This window comes from Arachis stenosperma, chromosome 8 (genome assembly GCF_014773155.1).
Source record: "Arachis stenosperma cultivar V10309 chromosome 8, arast.V10309.gnm1.PFL2, whole genome shotgun sequence".
NCBI lineage: Eukaryota > Viridiplantae > Streptophyta > Magnoliopsida > Fabales > Fabaceae > Arachis > Arachis stenosperma.
In genome coordinates this window covers 5,673,254-5,692,070 of record NC_080384.1, presented here as the reverse complement: position 1 = coordinate 5,692,070, position 18,817 = coordinate 5,673,254, and positions in this window count along the sequence as shown.

The window sequence follows — 18,817 nt, the reverse complement described above, 5'->3', positions numbered from 1 at the left end:
TCAATAGAATTCAAAGATTAGAACAAAGAACTATATGCATGAATTCGAAAAATATAACAAAAACATGCATTTGACACCAAACTTAAGATGAGACACTAGACTAAAGCAAGAAACATCAAATATTTTTGGTTTTTATGATTTTTGTAAATTTTTTTTGTATTTTTCGAAAATTAAGTGGGAAAAGATATCAAAATTCTTAATGAGAATTCCAGGAATCAGTGCAATGTTAGTCTAAGACTCCGGTCTAGGAATTAGACATGGCTTCACAGCCAGCCAAGCTTTCAAAGAAAGCTTCGGTCCAAAACACTAGACATGACCAAAGGTCAGCCAAGCCTTAGCAGATCACTGCTCCAAGAGCAAAATTGATGAGAATCAACACGCTCTTGTGGTGATAAGTTGAAACCTCGGTCCAATCAGATTAGACATGGCTTCTCAGCCAGCCAGATTTCAACAAATCATCATGAAACTCTAGAATTCACCTTCAAGAATTTCGAAAAAAAATACCTAATCTAAGCAACAAGATGAACCGTCAGTTGTCCAAACTAGAACAATCCCCGGCAACGGCGCCAAAAACTTGGTGCGCGAAATTGTGAACAATACTTTTTCACAACTCTCATAATCCCCGGTAATGGCTCCAAAAACGTGGTAGCTCAATACCATGGCATTACACAACTTCGCACAACTAACCAGCAAGTGCACTGGGTCGTCCAAGTAATACCTTACGTGAGTAAGGGTCGATCCCACGGAGATTGTTAGCATTGAAGCAAGCTATGGTCATCTTGTAAATCTTAGTCAGGCAGACTCAAATGTATATGATGATGAATGAAAATAATATAGAATATAAAGATAGTGATACTTATGTATATCATTGGTGTAAGAGCTTCAGACAAGTGTATGAAGGTGCCTTCCCTTCCGTCTCTCTGCTTTCCTACTGCCTTCATCCAATCCTTCTTACTCCTTTCCATGGCAAGCTCGTGTAGGGTTTCACTGTTGTCAGCAGCTACCTCCCATCCTCTCAGTGAAAGCGATTGCATATGTCCTGTCACGGCATAGCGGAATTCAGCTGTCGGTTCTCGGTCAGGCCGGAATAATATCCATTGATACTTTTGCGTCTGTCACTAACGCCCTAGCCTGCTAGGAGTTTGAAGCACGTCACAGTCATTCAGTCATTGAATCCTACTCAGAATACCACAGACAAGGTTAGACCTTCCGGATTCTCTTGAATGCTGCCATCAGTTCTTGCCTATACCACGAAGACTCTGATCTCATGGAATGGTTGGCTCGTTTGTCAGGCGAGCACTCGGTTGTCAGGCGATCAACCATGCATCGTGCAATCAGGAATCCAAGAGATATTCACTAAGCCTCAGATGCTTGTAGAACAAGAATGGTTGTCAGTCACCTTGTTCATGGGTGAGAATGGTGATGGGCGTCAATCATCACCTTCATCATGTTGAAGAACAAGTGATATCTTGGACAAAGAACAAGCGGAATTGAATGGAAGAACAATAGTAATTGCATTAATACTCGAGGTACAGCAGAGCTCCACACCTTAATCTATGGTGTGTAGAAACTCCACCGTTGAAAATACATAAGAACAAGGTCTAGGCATGGCCGAATGGCCAGCCTCCCAAAAGAGGGTTCAATCATCAAAACATGATCAAAAGCTCTCTAATACAATAGTAAAAGGTCCTACTTATAGAAAACTAGTACATAGATGAGTAAATGACAGAAAAATCCACTTCCGGGCCCACTTGGTGTGTGCTTGGGCTGAGCAATGAAGCAATTTCGTGTAGAGACTCTCCTTGGAGTTAAACGCCAGCTTTAGTGCCAGTTTGGGCGTTTAACTCCCAATTAGGTGCCAGTTCCGGCGTTTAACGCTGGAATTTCTTGAGGTGACTTTGAACGCCGGTTTGGGCCATCAAATCTTGGGCAAAGTATGGACTATTATATATTGCTGGAAAGCCCAGGATGTCTACTTTCCAACGCCGTTGAGAGCGCGCCAATTGGGCTTCTGTAGCTCCAGAAAATCCACTTTGAGTGCAGGGAGGTCAGAATCCAACAGCATCTGCAGTCCTTTTGAGTCTCTGGATCAGATTTTTGCTCAGGTCCCTCAATTTCAGCCAGAAAATACCTGAAATCACAGAAAAACACACAAACTCATAGTAAAGTCCAGAAAAGTGAATTTTAACTAAAAACTAATAAAAATATACTAAAAACTAACTAAAAGATACTGAAAACATACTAAAAACAATGCCAAAAAGTATACAAATTATCCGCTCATCATGAACCCATGAGAAGATTGCAAGGTTATTCAATTGAGAAGTGGTAAAGTAGCTGACTCTGAGACCAAGGTCAATGAAGAGTTAGTTGAAAAAGAAGTTCCAGAGGAGAAGAAGGGAGAATTGGAGCACGCCCCTCCAAAGCGTGCGGACAACCCATTCCCAGACTCTCTTGACACTTATCCTACATTGCCAAAGGCTCCTGAGTACAAGCCTAAGATGCCATATCCTCAGAGACTTCAAAAGGAGACCAAGGACAAGCGGTTTTCAAAGTTCTTGGAAGTCTTCAAAAAGTTGTAAATCAATATTTCTTTTGCTGAGGTTTTGGAGCAAATGCCTATCTATGTCAAGTTCATGAAGGAGCTGTTGTAAAAAAAAACATTTAAAGGGAGATGAGACAGTAGTCCTGACTAAGGAATGTAGTGCTGTAATTCAGAATAACTTGCCAAAGAAGATGCCAGATCCAGGGAGCTTTCAAATTCCATGCACCATTGGGAGCACAACCTTTGAGAAAGCCCTATATGATCTGGAGGCAAGCATAAATCTAATGTCCTTATCTGTGATGAAAAAGCTGCAAATCCAAGAGGCACAACCCACAAAGATAGCATTACAGATGGCAGACAAATCTATGAAGCCTGCATACAGATTAGTGGAGAATATCTTGGTCAAAGTGGATAAGTTCTTCCTCCCAGCAAACTTTGTGATTCTTGATACGGAGGAGGATGAGAATGCCTTTATAATTCTAGGAAGACCATTCCTAGCTACGGGAAGACCTCTGATTAATGTAAAAGTGGGTGAATTAGTGCTTAGAGTGCATAATGAGCAACTGGTCTTTCATGTCTTCAAAGATATACATTCAACAGGTAAAGAAGAGAGGTGCATGCAGACTAAGCTTATTGATCCAACCCTTCAAAAACCCCCTAATGATACACAGCAGAATCTGAAGCTCAAACCTCCCTTGGCAATAGACAATAAAATTTCTCCTGACATCAAACCTAAGTTTGGTGTTGGGAATGCATCATCTACCAAGGAGGAGGTTCCCAAAAAGAAGAAAGTACCCAGAGGATGGAGAAACAAAAAGATCCCCACTGAAGATTTCTCCCTAGGAATGAAGGTGGTGTTGACCAGCAATCCAGCATGGCTTTATACAGTAATTAGAATCCTCTCTCTGGAGCATATTGAGCTACGTTATGGAGACATAGGAAAGAAGTTCAAAGTAAGGGGTGAAGAGCTGAGCCCTTATGATCCTCCTCCTTAGAGGAGCTGACCGTCAAGCTAGTGACGATAAAGAAACGTTTGTCGGGAGGCAACCTGATAATTTCATATCCTTAGCTATTTTTATTTTTCGTAGTAGTAGTTTTCTTATTTATTTTATTTTTATTAAGTTCTTACTAATTTTCTGATCATGCAGCTATTTTAGAACAGGAACCGGACACTTCAAAGAAAAAGAGCACACGACGCGCAAGCGTCACTGACGCGAACGCGTCATTCATGTGTGCGTGAAAAAAAACAAAATTTGACAGAGAGTTGCGCGGGAGTGGCGCTGGACCCATGCTTGGTGCACAACCATGACCGCACGTACGCGTACCCCACGCGTGCGCGTCGTTTGCACTTATCGCCATCCACGCATGCGCGTCATGACCTGCAAAATCGACGTAAAGGAGTGTTTGGGCAGATAGTTGTGCTGGCTTGGGGCTGGAAGCGTGCTAGAGGCACTAAATTTACTCACACATACGTGTGTGCGTCATTTGCAAAAATGGTCCTCCACGCGTGCGCGTGCAAGACGCGCACGCGTCGTCTGAGAATATTGGTTCCCAAGACCTGCGAACAGAGAGTTGTGCGTGCGCGCGGCTGGCTTCGCGCGAATCACACAAAACCCATGACACGCGGATGCGTGCCTGACGCTAACGCGTCATTTAGAAAATTCGCGACCCAGGAGTACGCGTGCTGCACGCGTACGCGTCGCCTTCGCCGCACAACTACACTTGTTCGCCACGCAGTTTTCACTTTTCTTTCTCTCTCTCCCAATCCTAATTCTCTCTTGTTCTTTTATCTTTATATTTTTCTTTCCTCTCACTATTTGTTTTTTATTTTCATTTCTTCTTATCTTGAGAACAAGCAAACCTTTAAGTTTGGTGTTGACGCTGCGCTTATGGGTTTTCTGGCACAAAAGGGAGGCGAATCATCTTCACGGAGGAGCACAACCTGAAGAATAAAGCGACCGCTAGGATAACTAACGTGGTTGAGTTCCTTTCATTTTTTTCCTCCCCTCTTTTTCTATGTTATGTTCCGGTTTTCTACTATTTTGTTTTGTCTGTTGTATGATCCTTTATTAATGAAAATCCTAGGTCTAGTTTAGTTTTTCCTTAAATGCTTTAATTCTGAAAAGATGTCTCATGTATTACCCACTGAGAGGAATGCAAGGCTCTGAGAAGTGATATATATAAAAGTGATATATATATATATATATATATATATATATATATATATATAAGTGATATATTGCATGAGAAATTGAGTTAATTTTAAGAGTAGTCTTATTTACTTAAATGTGGTGGTATTAATTGTAATTCTGAATGCATGATATAAACAGTGCATATTTGAATTTGAATCAAGGGATGTTGATGTATAAGGAACAGGAATTTAGAGAATTACTATGACTTCTCTGAAATAAACAAAAATTTAATCCTTGAAGCAAAAGAAACAGCAAAAGAAAAAAATAAATAATAAATAAATAAATAATAATAAAAGCAAGGTCCAAGGCTCTGAGCATCAATGACTAGGGAGGTCAGATATTATTAAAAGCTCAAAGAGTTGTTTCCCTAGTCATATGCTTGTGGTGTGATTGTGTCAAGTAATCCTTGAGACAGAACACTTAGAGTCGAGACCAAGTGCGTTTAACAGAGTATGCCAAAGGCTTTGAGCACCACTATCTGAGAGTAACTGAAAGAAAAATTAGGACTCAAAGAGAGTCCCCCAGTTAAGTGCTTGTGGTGTTTTTGTGTCAAGTAATCCTTGAGACAAAACATTTAAAGTCACGGCTAGGCTCAAGGTGCAAAGCACCAAAGAAAAAAATAAATTAAAGTCAATTTTGCTGTGTTCAAGGATTAAACTGAAATGTAAAGATCAGAGAATTCATAATATTATCCGGATTCTAATTTCGAATGACAATGACATCCTCCCGATTCAAAGGAGAGTGAGATGCCAAACCTATCCAGGATTACAGTTATAAACCCCACTATAAAAAGAGACATGAGCTTAATCGAACTCTCATTCACATGCAAATTCACATCCTAAGCCTATGTTAGTTTTGCTTGCTTGAGGACAAGCAATAGTTCAAGTTTGGTGTTGTGATGTGTGAGCATCTTTTATATCTTTTCCTAGTGAATTTGCATCTAATTTGTTGAGTTTAATCAAGAATTAATTATATTTTAGCCAATATAGATGCTATTTTCAGTTTTGTGCAATACTGTTTATTTTAGGTAGCATTCGACTAGATTTGATGGAGTTTCTGCAGCACAAGAATCAAAGGAGATGGCTGCGAGGAACGACGCGCACGCGTGCCTGACGCGTGCGCTTAATTTGGAGGCATCCATGGCGACGTGTGCGCGTGACTGACGCGTACGCGTGATTTGAAGATTTGCACAGCGACGTGTACGCGTGACCGACGCATCCGCGTGACTTGCGAAAAAGACCATCGACGTGTACGCGTGACTGACGCGTACGCGTGACATGCGCCACGTGCAGAAAACTCAGAATACGCTGGGGAGTGATTTATGGGCCCCATTTTAGCACTCAAGTGAGGCGCTGATCCAGTGAAGCCAAGTGGTCCCCACGTTACAAGACGCGGAGTAGTTAGTTAATTTTGATTTAAATTCAAATTTGATTTTAAAATAGGAAAAGATATTATTTTTAATTTTAAATAATTAGATTTTAAATTTATTAGGATTAGTTATAAATAGGAATTTAGAGGCCGTCAGATTAGAACACAGTATATTTTACCAGAATCCTAGTTTTCTTCTCTGAACCATGAGCAACTAATCCTTCATTGTTAAGGTTAGGAGCTCTGTCTATTTGTATGGATTGATTCGTTTGATCTTTCTAATTTAATCCATGTTTTGATTTATATTTCAATAATTGTTTTCGTTCTTTATTTTATGAATTTGGGTGGAACGGAAGTATGACCCATGTTCTAATTGAGTTCTTGTAAAACTTGGAAAAGCTCTTTACTTGAACAACAGCTTGAAAACATATTATCCTGAATTTCTAATTGTTTGTATTTAACGGGATACGTGACATATAATCCCCTTATTTTTGAATAATTAGGATTCTTGTGGCATATAAACTGGAATTTGATCATCATCCTCTAATTGAAATTAATTGACCAAGGAATTGGCAGTTAATAAATTTTAGAGGAGACTAGGAAGGTCTAAGAAATTAGGGTCTAGTCACATATAGTTTGCCATAAATTAAATCTTGCATGATTAAAATAGTTAGTAAGAAAAATTAATCCGAAAAAATAGATAACTCTGAAACCTTAACTATCTTCTCCATATTTTATTCCCAACTCATTGCTGCTTGCTTTCTAAAATTCTTAATTTACTGTTTAATACTCTTTGAATACCAAAACACTCTTCTCTGTTTGTCTAAGTAAGCTAATCACTTAACCATTGTTGCTTAGTCCATCAATCCTTGTGGGATCGATCCTTACTCACGTAAGGTATTACTTGGTACGACCTGGTGCACTTGCCAGTTAGTTTGTGGTTGTTAAAATTATTGCACCACGCGTCACCTAACTGTATGGTAACTATGACAAATTGCATATCATTTTGAAGCCCCGGATGTTAGCTTTGCAACGCAATTTGAACCGTCACATTCAGCCCTCTGTAGCTCAAGTTATGATTGATTTAGTACAAAGAGGTCAAGGTTGACAGCTTAGCAATTCCTTCAATTTCTTATATTTCTTCCACTTTTGCATGCTTCCTTTACATCCTCTAAGCCACTCCTGCCCTATAAATCCTGAAAACACTTAACAAACATATCACGACATCGAATGGTAATAAGAGAGGATTAAAATTAGCAAATTTAAGGCAAAAAAAATATGTTTTCAATCATAGCACAAATTTAGGAAGAAAAATGTAAAACATGCAATTTCCATGAATAAGTGTGAGAATAATGGATAAAATCCACTAAATTAAGCACAAGATAAACCCTAAAAATGGGGTTTATCAATCTCCCCACACTTAAACATTAGCATGTCCACAAGCTAAGCTCAAGAGAAACTATAAGAGAGTGAAGAGGAATGATAGAATTTATGAAATGCAAACTATCTATATGAATGCAACTAAATGTGAAATGCTTCTACCTACTTGGTTAAAAATAGATAAACCTTTCAAGAACAAATATGAACTGGATTCCACTAATTCAAATCATAAGAATGAAGTCCAAATAAACTTGTAAGAAAAAAGCTCATGAAAGCCAGGAACACAGAATCGAGCATCGAACCCTCACTGGAAGTGTATACACTCTAATCACTCTAGTGTTTGAGGGTCGAGTCTCTCAGTTCTCTACTAATCTTCTTTTCTAAGGCTTGCTCTTCTTCTATCAATCACCAAAAAATTAATGTACAGATACACATATCAAGAGGTATTTTCAAGTGTTGTAATGGGGTTAGGGTCAAGGTAGGATTGTATTTGGTTAAGTAGACTAAAATCTGAATCCTTGATTAACCTAAACTTCCCACCTAACTTAAGACAATCCATGTAATCAGAATATAAAATCTAACTACTCATTAACTATCTTTTGTCACATATTCATGCATCCCAAATATGAGTATAGTACATATGCATTGCTATCACCATTTACTTTGGGGCATTTTGTCCCTTTTTATTATTTGCTTTCTTTTTTCTTTTCTTTTTCTCATAATTTTTTTTCTTTTACTTTTCTCAATGCATATGATTAAGGTGTTGAATGCATGGACATGTCCTCAACATTCTTTCACATTTTCACAAAAGTCTAACATACTCAATTCCCAAATCAAACGTTTCCAAACCCAATTTCCCCACACTTAATTCATGAGAACTCTCATTAGTCTAAGTTAACCAAGGATTCAAATTAAGGACATTATTATTTTTCGCTTAGAGTTAATGATGTACTAAAATAAAGAACAAATGGGGTAAAATAGGCTCAAATTGGTTTGCAAAGGATAATGAAAGGGTAAGGCCATATGGCTATGTGAGCTAAATGAAACAACTCCTCAATCACATAAGTGCATGCATACATCAAACCATGGAAATATAAAATAAAGCAAGATATAGATCACAATTTTAGAGAGAACAACGCACACCAAAATAAAATATTGGTTGATAAAGGGCAACCAATCAAGTAGGCTTAAAATCTCACTGGTTTTGTGTGTTCAGATTCTAAAACCATGTTCCAAAACAAAATTTCTTCAAACAAGTTTGACAAAAGTTTTAATTCAAATTAGTGAAATGCTTTAAACTAGTTTCTTAGAAAAGAAATTATTTCTTCAACTAAGTAATGGTAAAATATGCACAAACTCTAACTATAATGCAATCTATCATGCAATACAATCACTAACTAACAAAGAAAATTAAACATTGGAATTGGAACAGGAAGTAGTTACCCACAAAAGTCGGTATCGACCTCCCCACACTTAAAGATTGCACCGTCCTCGGTGCATGCAAAGATGTGCAAGTGGACGGGGGTTGTGAGCTACAACTGCTATTAGGGGTGTTCAAAAAATAACCAAAATATGGTTAACCGGTTAAAAAACCATAACCATATTTTGGTTAACCAGTTTAATAAAACAATTTTAAAACCATATCCATATTTTTTAAAATTGGTTAACCAAAACCAAATTAAAAAAAACCGGTTTTTAACCGGTTAACCAAAACCAAAACCAAATTTAAAAAACCTAAATCTAAACCTAATTCACTCTTCTTCGTCTCTTTGATACCGACAAAACCCAATTCACTCTTCTCCAGTTCACCGCCGTCAACCGTTCTTCTCCTCCGCCTCTCGCCGGAACTCGTTGTGGCTCGTCGGACCTCTACCTCTTCGAGTATTCACTTTGATTCGCGATTTTGTCTCTCTGCCTCGACCTCCCATTCGCGACTCTGTGTCTCTGTCTTCACTTTGATTCGCCTGAGTATCTCTCTTTTTCGATTGTCTTCTTTCGTCGGTGGCTTGCCGGAGCTCATCAATTGAGGTAAACCCCCTCCTTGCCTTGGTTCTGAGTTCTAAGTTGGATTTGTTATTTGGGTTTTTTCTATTTTGTTGATTTGTTCTGTTTTGTTTCTTCATTAGTATAGTTCTGACTTCTTCATTTTAATGGATTGAAAAGGTGTAGATTTTAAATCTCTCAGTATTGAACTCTTCATTTCAATGGATCCTACTGTAAGTTTCTTCTTCACTTTGATTCACTTTTTGATTGGTTAAGACTTTATTAATTTGTATGAATTGAATGAAGAACTGTTGTTCTAATTATCTGTCTCATTGAATGGAGAATTGTTGTTCTGGCTACGGCATTATGCTGTGTTTCTGCACCATATCAGTTCCTATTTTTCTGTGATTGAGCTTTTATTTTGTTTTACTTTTTCTGCACCAAATCACTATTTTTTTGGTTGAACGGGAAGGAGGAAAACAGGTTTGCCTCACAAAGTACTTACTATAGTTTTGATCATATAAACAGTATTTGGGACTTCTACTTTTGTACCATTTGTTTGAATTATCTTCAAGGTTTATTGCTTCTTGAGCTTTAGATATTCTTATCCGTTTAGGTTTTGGTTAGAAGAAACCTAAGACTACGAGAGTAGTATTGAGGGATATTAGTGAGATGGCATGAAGTTGTAATTGCTTATATTACATGCTTTTGTTGTCCTATTTTTGGTATTGTTTCGTGTCTCCTGATCTTGATGTTGAACTGCTTAAGCTGTAGTACAAGTTCAATGAATTCATTGAATTGGCACTGCTTAAGACTTTGACACCTTTTGCTAGTGGTCTAGTATTCTAGAAAGTTGAATTCCTGCTGGGTATGATAAGCTACACTTCTATTCATGGGGAAAATACTTGATAAGAAGAATTGCAGTGATTATGCTACTTTTTTGAATATCAGAGTTATGCAGCAGAAAACAACAATGTAAAAACTAGATCAAGTAATAAAGAATTAGAATCTAGAATAGGTAAAGCAGAAAAAGAAATGATTGAATGAACTTTACTAAACACACTTTGATTAGAGAAGAATACAAGACATAGTCCAAGTAGAGCATTAGGCATAGCTATTTATAGAAGCTAGGAACTAATAGTCTTGAACTAATAGACTTGAACACAAGATTGAAAATAGCTATAAACTTATAACAGAATTGAAAAAAGTCACTTCCTAACAAACTAACAAATTGACAAAGTGAATATAACTAATACTTTCAATAACTTATCTTAGCTAGCTTAACTAACTATACTTTCAATAGCTTCAACTAAACCTCCCACAAGCCCATGACCACTTCTCTTACTCTGATTTCCTATTATGCTGTTGTTATTATATACTATATACCACTTACTAATAGTTTTAGCAGTTAGTGGCGCAAGTAAAGGGCATTGCCATTGTGGAATGGTATGCATTACTTTATTTAAATACGGTCGGTCCACCTGCAAAATCAATCATTTTCACTTTTGCTTTTTTTTCTAGCAATAAAGATTGAATGTGACTTTTTTTTTTCATTTTGTAAACATTACAAATCCTGCAAAAAGGGAACATGTCTACCACACTTGCCGGGGACTCGGTCAAAGTGGAAGTTTCCTACCTATACAGATAGATACACATCGCATACCATTTATTATTATTTAATGTTTATTCAGCAAGCTTGATGAATACTTTAACAGCATATTGATCATACATCTTGGGCTTTGGGTCATTATTTATGCTTACTCATTAGTCCCTCACATAAAGAATACTTTAACAGCATATTGATTGAATCATCATATATAACACAAAATAAATAACACATGTAAGTAATTCTGATTCATTCATTCAATAGCCTTATATGTAATAAGTTTATATATGTTTGTTACATTACATCATACATGATTCTGTTGGGTGTATCTCTTGTCTTTTGTTAAGTTAAAAAGCAGAAAGCACTGAGTAGAGTCTTGAAGTAGAGAAGATAATGAATAATGAATGATATATTGATATTAATATATATTGATATTAATCACCTGATCCATCACCCAGAGAGTGAATTTAGGGTGTCTCAGCCTCCATTCCTTTTAATATGCTTTCATTTTTAAATATAAATAGGTATTAATCCTTATTGAGTAGGTCAGCTATTAGAACATGATTAGGACAGCTATTAGATTTTAATCCTTATAGGAACAATACAGGTTGCTTCTATTTTGTTTAATAATGATATACTTTGGATGTGCTTCTAGCAATTGTCTTAGGAAGGATCAGTATTTGTATGCTTAAATCAGTTACTTTGTTGTAATTAAAAGTTCTAAAACAAAGTGAAGATAAAACAATTTCCTAGTCTTTTATCTTTTTTATGCGAGTATTCTCAATAATTAGTTATATATAAAATCTATCGAAAGCAAAAGCAAGTAATTTTGGTTCCAGACCTCTGTTTTGACTATTGTTAAACTCTATAGTTATATTTAATTGTGTTGGTTCTGTTTTATCTATGGAAAAAAGGTAACAGAGAATGCATTTTTATTCATTTTTCAAATTATTTTATTTCGAGAGATACTTCATTGTATTTTGGTGTGATTTATGGCTAATATTTAATTCGTTTGAACACCCCTGGAATCAGTTTCAAAGTATATGTATATATTGTTTGAACTTGGCTTTGTGCTTGATAACTTTGCTTTGTTGAAGTATTTAATAATTAGATTTTATGGCTTCTTATTCAGAATGAGGTAGCCGATCGTGATGTTTCCATGTCAGAGTCTGCAGGGCATTCGACTTCTACATTACCTCCTCTCTCAACCACATCATCTGAACGCAAAAATTGATCAATAGTTTGGGAGCACTTCAAGAGAACCCCTGATGATGAAAGTAAGGCTCAATGTCAACACTGTTTAAAAGTGATCAAGTGCGGGAATAGAACAAGTGCAATGAGATCACATTTAAAGATTTGCATAAGCAATCCCGGTTCAGATAGAGGCAAACGACAGAAAACAGGCACATCGCCTAGCCCAGAAGCACAAGTGGGTAGGTTTGATGCAGAATATGCTCGGGAAAAATTGATATCAATGTTTGTTCGCGAGGAGCTTCCCTTTCGATTTGTAGAAAGTCAAGATTTTAAAGAATATTCAGCGGCTTTGCAACCAGGATTCAATACTCTTTCACGTTTTACATTGGCACGTGACATCTTGGTGCTCCATGAAACCAAGAAGGTTCAACTTCAAAAATACTTTTTCAAATACGGAGGAAGAGTTTGTCTTACAACTGACAATTGGAGTTCGTGTCAGAATATGGCGTATATGTGTTTGACTGTTCATTTCATCGATGTGGACTGGAAATTGCAAAAGAAAATACTAAATTTTTGCCAAGTCACCGGCCACACAGGAGAGATTATGGCTCAAAATGTTGAAGCTTGCTTGAATAGCTGGAAGTTGAACAAAATCTTGAGTTTGACAGTTGATAATGCATCGTCTAACGATGTAGGAGTTATGTATTTACAAAGAAGACTAAATTCTTGGAAGAGTTCAGTTTTGAATGGAGAGTATCTCCATATGCGGTGTTGTGCGCATATTTTAAACCTGATTGTAAAGGATGGATTGAAGGAGATTGATGATTCAGTCGCCAAAATTCGGGATGCTGTGAAGTATATCAGATCTTCAAATTCAAGATTAACTAGGTTTAAGGCATGTATTGCACAAGAGAATATTCCACATAAGACTCTTGTTTGCCTAGATGTTGAAACGCGATGGAACTCTACATACTTAATGTTAGTAGCAGCCTTAAAGCATCAGAAGGCATTTGAGCTATTAGAGATGCAAGACAAAAAATTTGTTGAAGAATTAAACAAGGGAAGAGGGGTACCTTCATTTCAAGATTGGGATTATGCTAAGTCCGTCTTACCATTTTTAGAGATGTTTTATGATGCTAAGTCCGTCTTACCATTTCAAGATTGGGATTATGCTAAGTCCGTCTTATCAGTTGGTCCAGGTTCAATTGCGCTTGAAGATGACTAGAAAGTCTTGATTGTTTATGTTTTCTTTAGTTATGTTCTAAACACTTAGATGGTAAAGATATTAGACTTGCTTTTCCATATATGATTAGACTTGGTTATGTTTATGTTTATGTTTGTGGTTATGTTTATGTTGGTTTGTTTGAGGCACAACTTATAGCAGTTGCAATGTCATTTTTGGATGGGGATATTGGTGTCAACAATTATAGCAGTTGGAATGTCATTTTTTAGCTTCAATGAGATTATATCCACAGTGAATTTCATTATTTACAAATATTACTTGTATTATTTAGAAAGAAAAAAATTAATTTAGATTACAAAAATCAATTTTAAAAAAAAGGTAAAAATTTGGGTTTTTGTATGTGAAAAAATTAATTTTTGTGTAAAAAATGGTTTTTGGATGTAAAAATAAATTTTTTGGTATAAAACTGGTTTTTTGGTGAAAAATCCGGTTTTTTGGTGAAAAAACCGGTTTTTTGGTGAAAAAACTGGTTTTTTACCGGATTTTCTATATAAAAAATGGTTATTTTTTAAAATTGGTTTTTTAAAAAATAACCGGTTAAAAACCGGTTTTGACTTTTATTAACCGGTTAATAACCAATTTTATAATGTAAAACCAATTTGGTTAATAACCAAGACTATATTTTTGGTTAACCAAAAAACTGGTTTGGTTTTTGGATTAACCAAACCATGAACACCCCTAACTGCTATGCTTTCTTCGAAGAATGTGCTAAGTAACTTATCTGTCGCCCTATTCCCAAGCTTCTCCTTTTTCTTCATCGGTGGCCATCTTGAAAGAAGAGAAAAAGGAAGAAGAATAACCCACAAACAAAAATATAAAAACAAATGAAATCTAGGTGGGCTAATGCCAAAGAATAATGAGGTTCTCAATGACATGGTAGCTACAACATACAAGTGAGAAAACAATATAGCAAAGGGCATATCAATTAACACTTGATGCAAGAGGAAAGTCAAAGCATAAGTAAATGAAAAGAATACTCGGAAGTATCAAGTTCAAACAAGAATTGACACAAAAAAGATTAGTGATAAGCATGAGAGCATTTGGTCCCATCTTAACTCAATGATAATGAAGCACAAAAACTAAGAATAAAGAGTTAGACAGGACTAAAGTACTAATCTTGTGTGGCACAAAGTGCAAATAGAAAGTAAGAAAGAATGGGTTATGAAGGACAATATAAGTTCATGTCAATGCACACGAAAATGCAAGAGTCATCAAAGAAGAAGTATTGACGTATAAATGATATCACCCAATCAATATCAAACAAGTTAAAATGCACTAAAATAATGAAAGAATTATTCAACAGTGAGTAAGAGAATTCAACACCAAAGAAAAAGTAGCACTAATAGAAAAGAAAATAAAAACATGCACAAATTTAAAATGCAATGAATGAAAGTATGCAAATGCAATGTGTAAAAGAAAATGAAAGAGAATAAGGATAAGAAGAAAGTAAGAAAGGAGGAAGAAAGAAGAAGAAAGGAGGGAAGAAAGAAGGAAAAATGGAAAACAGAAAATGACGAGTAAGCGTCGCCCATGCGTACACGTGGGTTGCAGAATGTACTGGTGACGCGTATGCGTAGGTCACGCGTCCGCGTGAAGGTGAATTATGCTACGCGCACAATACTCACATAGGGGCAGCCCAACTTTCGAGAAAATGTACTGGACCACAAAATTTTTGTATCAACGCGTACGTGTCGTTCACGCTTACGCGTGGGTGGTCAAAAAGTTAAAGTGATGTGTACACATCAGGAACGCGCACGCGTGGGTTGCATTGTGCGTCGAGCACCCCACCAACGCGATTCTAGCGCAACTCTCTGTTCATTATGCTAGAGAGTGAAATTGGCATCGACGCGTATGCGTTGGTCACGCGCACGCATGAATGCCTCTTTTTTTTAAACAAGCTACCAGAGTAAAGCCAAACTTTATTAAATAAGTGAAAACCAAATAAACCCAACTAAAATAGGAAATTCAACTTATTTCCATCATAAATAAAAGAGAAAATAAGAAGAATATACTATGGTGGGTTGTCTCCTACCTAGCACTTTTAGCTAATGTCCTTAAGTTGGACGTTTGGTGAGCTCCTTATCATGGTGGCTTGTGCTTGAACTCATCTTGAAACTTCTACCAACGCTTGGACTTCCAATAAGCTCCAACATTTTCAAGTGAATTCACCAAGTCTTGATGAAATTCCTCATAAGCTTTGAGCTCCCAAAGTTGATCCTCTTGTATGTCAGGATCCCAAATCTTGTTCCTACACCCGTCTTGAAGTGGATCATCATTGTTTCTACCGGGTGGCAAGCAATCCGAATTCTCAACGAAGTACCAAACTCTTCTCTTAGATCTAACCAATTAATCACTAGCCCACCCTTGCATCTAGCTCTTGAAGTCTCAACATTGATGAGTCTTGATTTGCAACTCCAACCACTAAACATCCTTCTCTTACGCTTCACTCCATAAAGTCTCCTAAGTTGGCCATCCGTTTTAAGAATACCATATTCAAGTGGGACAGTAAAGTGAATAGAGATAAATTTTATCCATTCCAATGAAGGAGTAGATGGCAACCTAGGTAGAGAACTCTCTAAAGATCTTGATAAAGCATATTCAACTCCTGCCCATCCTTGCCGAAGGACTTCCACCTTTTGAAGAGATTCTTCAACTTCGAGTTCTTCCTCACTGGATTCATCCAACTCTTCTCCGTCACTCGAATTATAAATATGAGGTGGAGATAAATCTACCTCAATGTTGCTTTCAATTTCATCGGGAGAAGGTTGGCTTGATTCGTGATCATCATCACCAAGGGAACTTGCCTCTTGATCTATTCCGTCCAATTCTTCATAAGGAATATGCCTTGGAGGTTGTGCACTATCCTCCTCAACATCAATTTCAGACTTCTTGGAGGAATACTCTACAACTCTAGATTCCTATAGAGGTTCAGCATTTCCTAAGTCTTCAACCACTTCTTCCTCTTCTTTGACAAGCATAGCTTCTTCCAATTATTCTAACACAAAGTAACATTCCTCATCCCCCACCAGAGTTTTCAACCTCTTCTTCATACTATGCTCTTCATTTGATTCTCCACATATGGCCATGGGAGTGCTTTGGGTGCTCAAGCATTAGGAGGTTAGCCGGTTTACTACCTCGGTCAAGACGGCCGTGAATTCTAGTACACCCCTTTTCATCTCCTCTTGTCCCTGAAGAAGATCATGAAGGATGTCATCTATTGGAGGTAGGGGTGGATATGAGGGTTCACTGTTGGGAAGGAAGGGTTCATGATAGGAAGGTGGTTCATCACGATAAGGATATGTAGGTGGTGTATATTGAGGTGGTGGTTCTTGGGAGTAATTGTGTTAGAATGGGGTAGTTCTAAGTATGGCTCGTATGGCTCATAAGGTGGTTGGTGTGGTGGATATGGATTGGGGTCATACGAAGGTGTTTGGTAAAAGGGGTGAGTATTGGTGATCCCACTACTCACCTTGAGGGAGAGTATTAGAATATCATAATTAGGGAACAAAATCAGAAAAATATCAAAGAGGGTTAGAAAAAAATCAATGTAATTTATTAGGATATTATTTCATAACTAACGTACTCATTAGCATACTCTTGGTCTATATATTGGTAAGAACCTTGTAATCATAAGAGAGAATGATAACAAATGATACTTTTCTAAATAATTCTTCTTTTCTTTCCTAAACCCTTTGTACCATGGTAACAGTTCATACTTGAAGAGAAACAAAATGGGTCAAAATAGGAATAATGGAGGTTACCTAAATTAGATTTGAAACCTACAAGGTTAGAGTCCTTAAATTCTTTTATGGAATGAAGAATAGGATTATGGTTACCTTTGGTTGACCGATTTTATGGAGCTGTAGGAGCAGAATGTCCTTGAGGATGGGAAAAAGATCGAGGATGAGGAGACATGGGTAGTTCTTCCTCAGTCATAGGCTTCTTTCCCTTGGCCGCATTCGCCCTAGAGGTGCCAGCGTCTGGTGGTGCAGTTGAGAGACGACGAGAAGTGGTCTTTGTTCATGCCATGGTTTCAGGAATGGGAGAGGAGTGTGAGTGAATGTGAATATGGGTGTGTGCTTGACTCTTTGGAGGAGGGTTTTGAGGAGGACAGTTTGCCAAAGAACCTCTACGGGTAGCCACTTTCTTTCTCATTATAATGAATACCAATGAATGCAATTTTTGAAAATGATAGAAGTTGGATGAGGAAGATGAGCGGTTTCCAATAACTACAATGAATGCTTATGGAGAAAATGGTATTTCAAAATATTTTAAAAAGATATTTCAGAAAGGATTTTATATTTGCAAGTAAGCATGTGAAAAGACTAATCAAAATATTTTTGAAAATCTGAACATGATTTGACTTGGTAGAAAACATAAAAGAAAATATTTTAGATTTATGATAAAAAAAATATGATGAGGCCCACTTCATAGAGTAGAACTTCCTTTTGGTCCCATGGTGAGTTTTAAGAAAATACAAGGGACCACCAAAAAAGAGTTCAACTTGACCCATATAATAAAAAAGACAACATTCAGCGTTGATCAAGGAAACCTAGAGGAATTCATCATTTGTCAAGTTTTGTATCTTGTCAACCTGAGAGACAAAAATATATAGAGAACATCATTATCAAATTAATTCAAAAATTCAACACAAACAATCCCTAAAGTTGTTCTCAACTTACAAAATCTATCATCAGATAGTGGTTTAGTAAATATATTAGTAAGTTGATCATTAGATTTTATAAGTTAAATGTAAATATTTCCTTTTTAAATGTGTTTTCTAATAGAGAGAAATTTTATTTCAATATCCTTGGTTCTAGAGTACAGAACAGGACATTTGGAAATGTTTATTGTACTCATATTATCACACATTAAGAAAATACTATTGACTTGCAATTTGTAATCTACAAGTTGGCTTTTCAGCCATAACAATTATGAACAGCATGAAAATGCAGCTATGTATTCAACTATGGCTGTAGACAAGGCTATACTGGCTTGTTTCTTGCTAAACCATGCATTAAGTAACTATACGTCCAAGAAAATAGCAGATTCCGGATTTGCTCCTTCAGTCTACTCGATCACTAGCAAATTTGCATCATAATAACCCACTATACCAAATTCCTTAGATTTAGGATACCATAAGCCAAATTTGAAAATGCCATTTATATATCTAATGATCTTTTTTAACGGCTGGAAGATGGGATTCTTTAAGTTGTGATTAGAATCGAGAACAAACTCCAACACTTTGAACTATATCTAGTCTAGAGAAGGCGAGGTACAAAAGTGAACCGATCATCCCTCTAAACCTA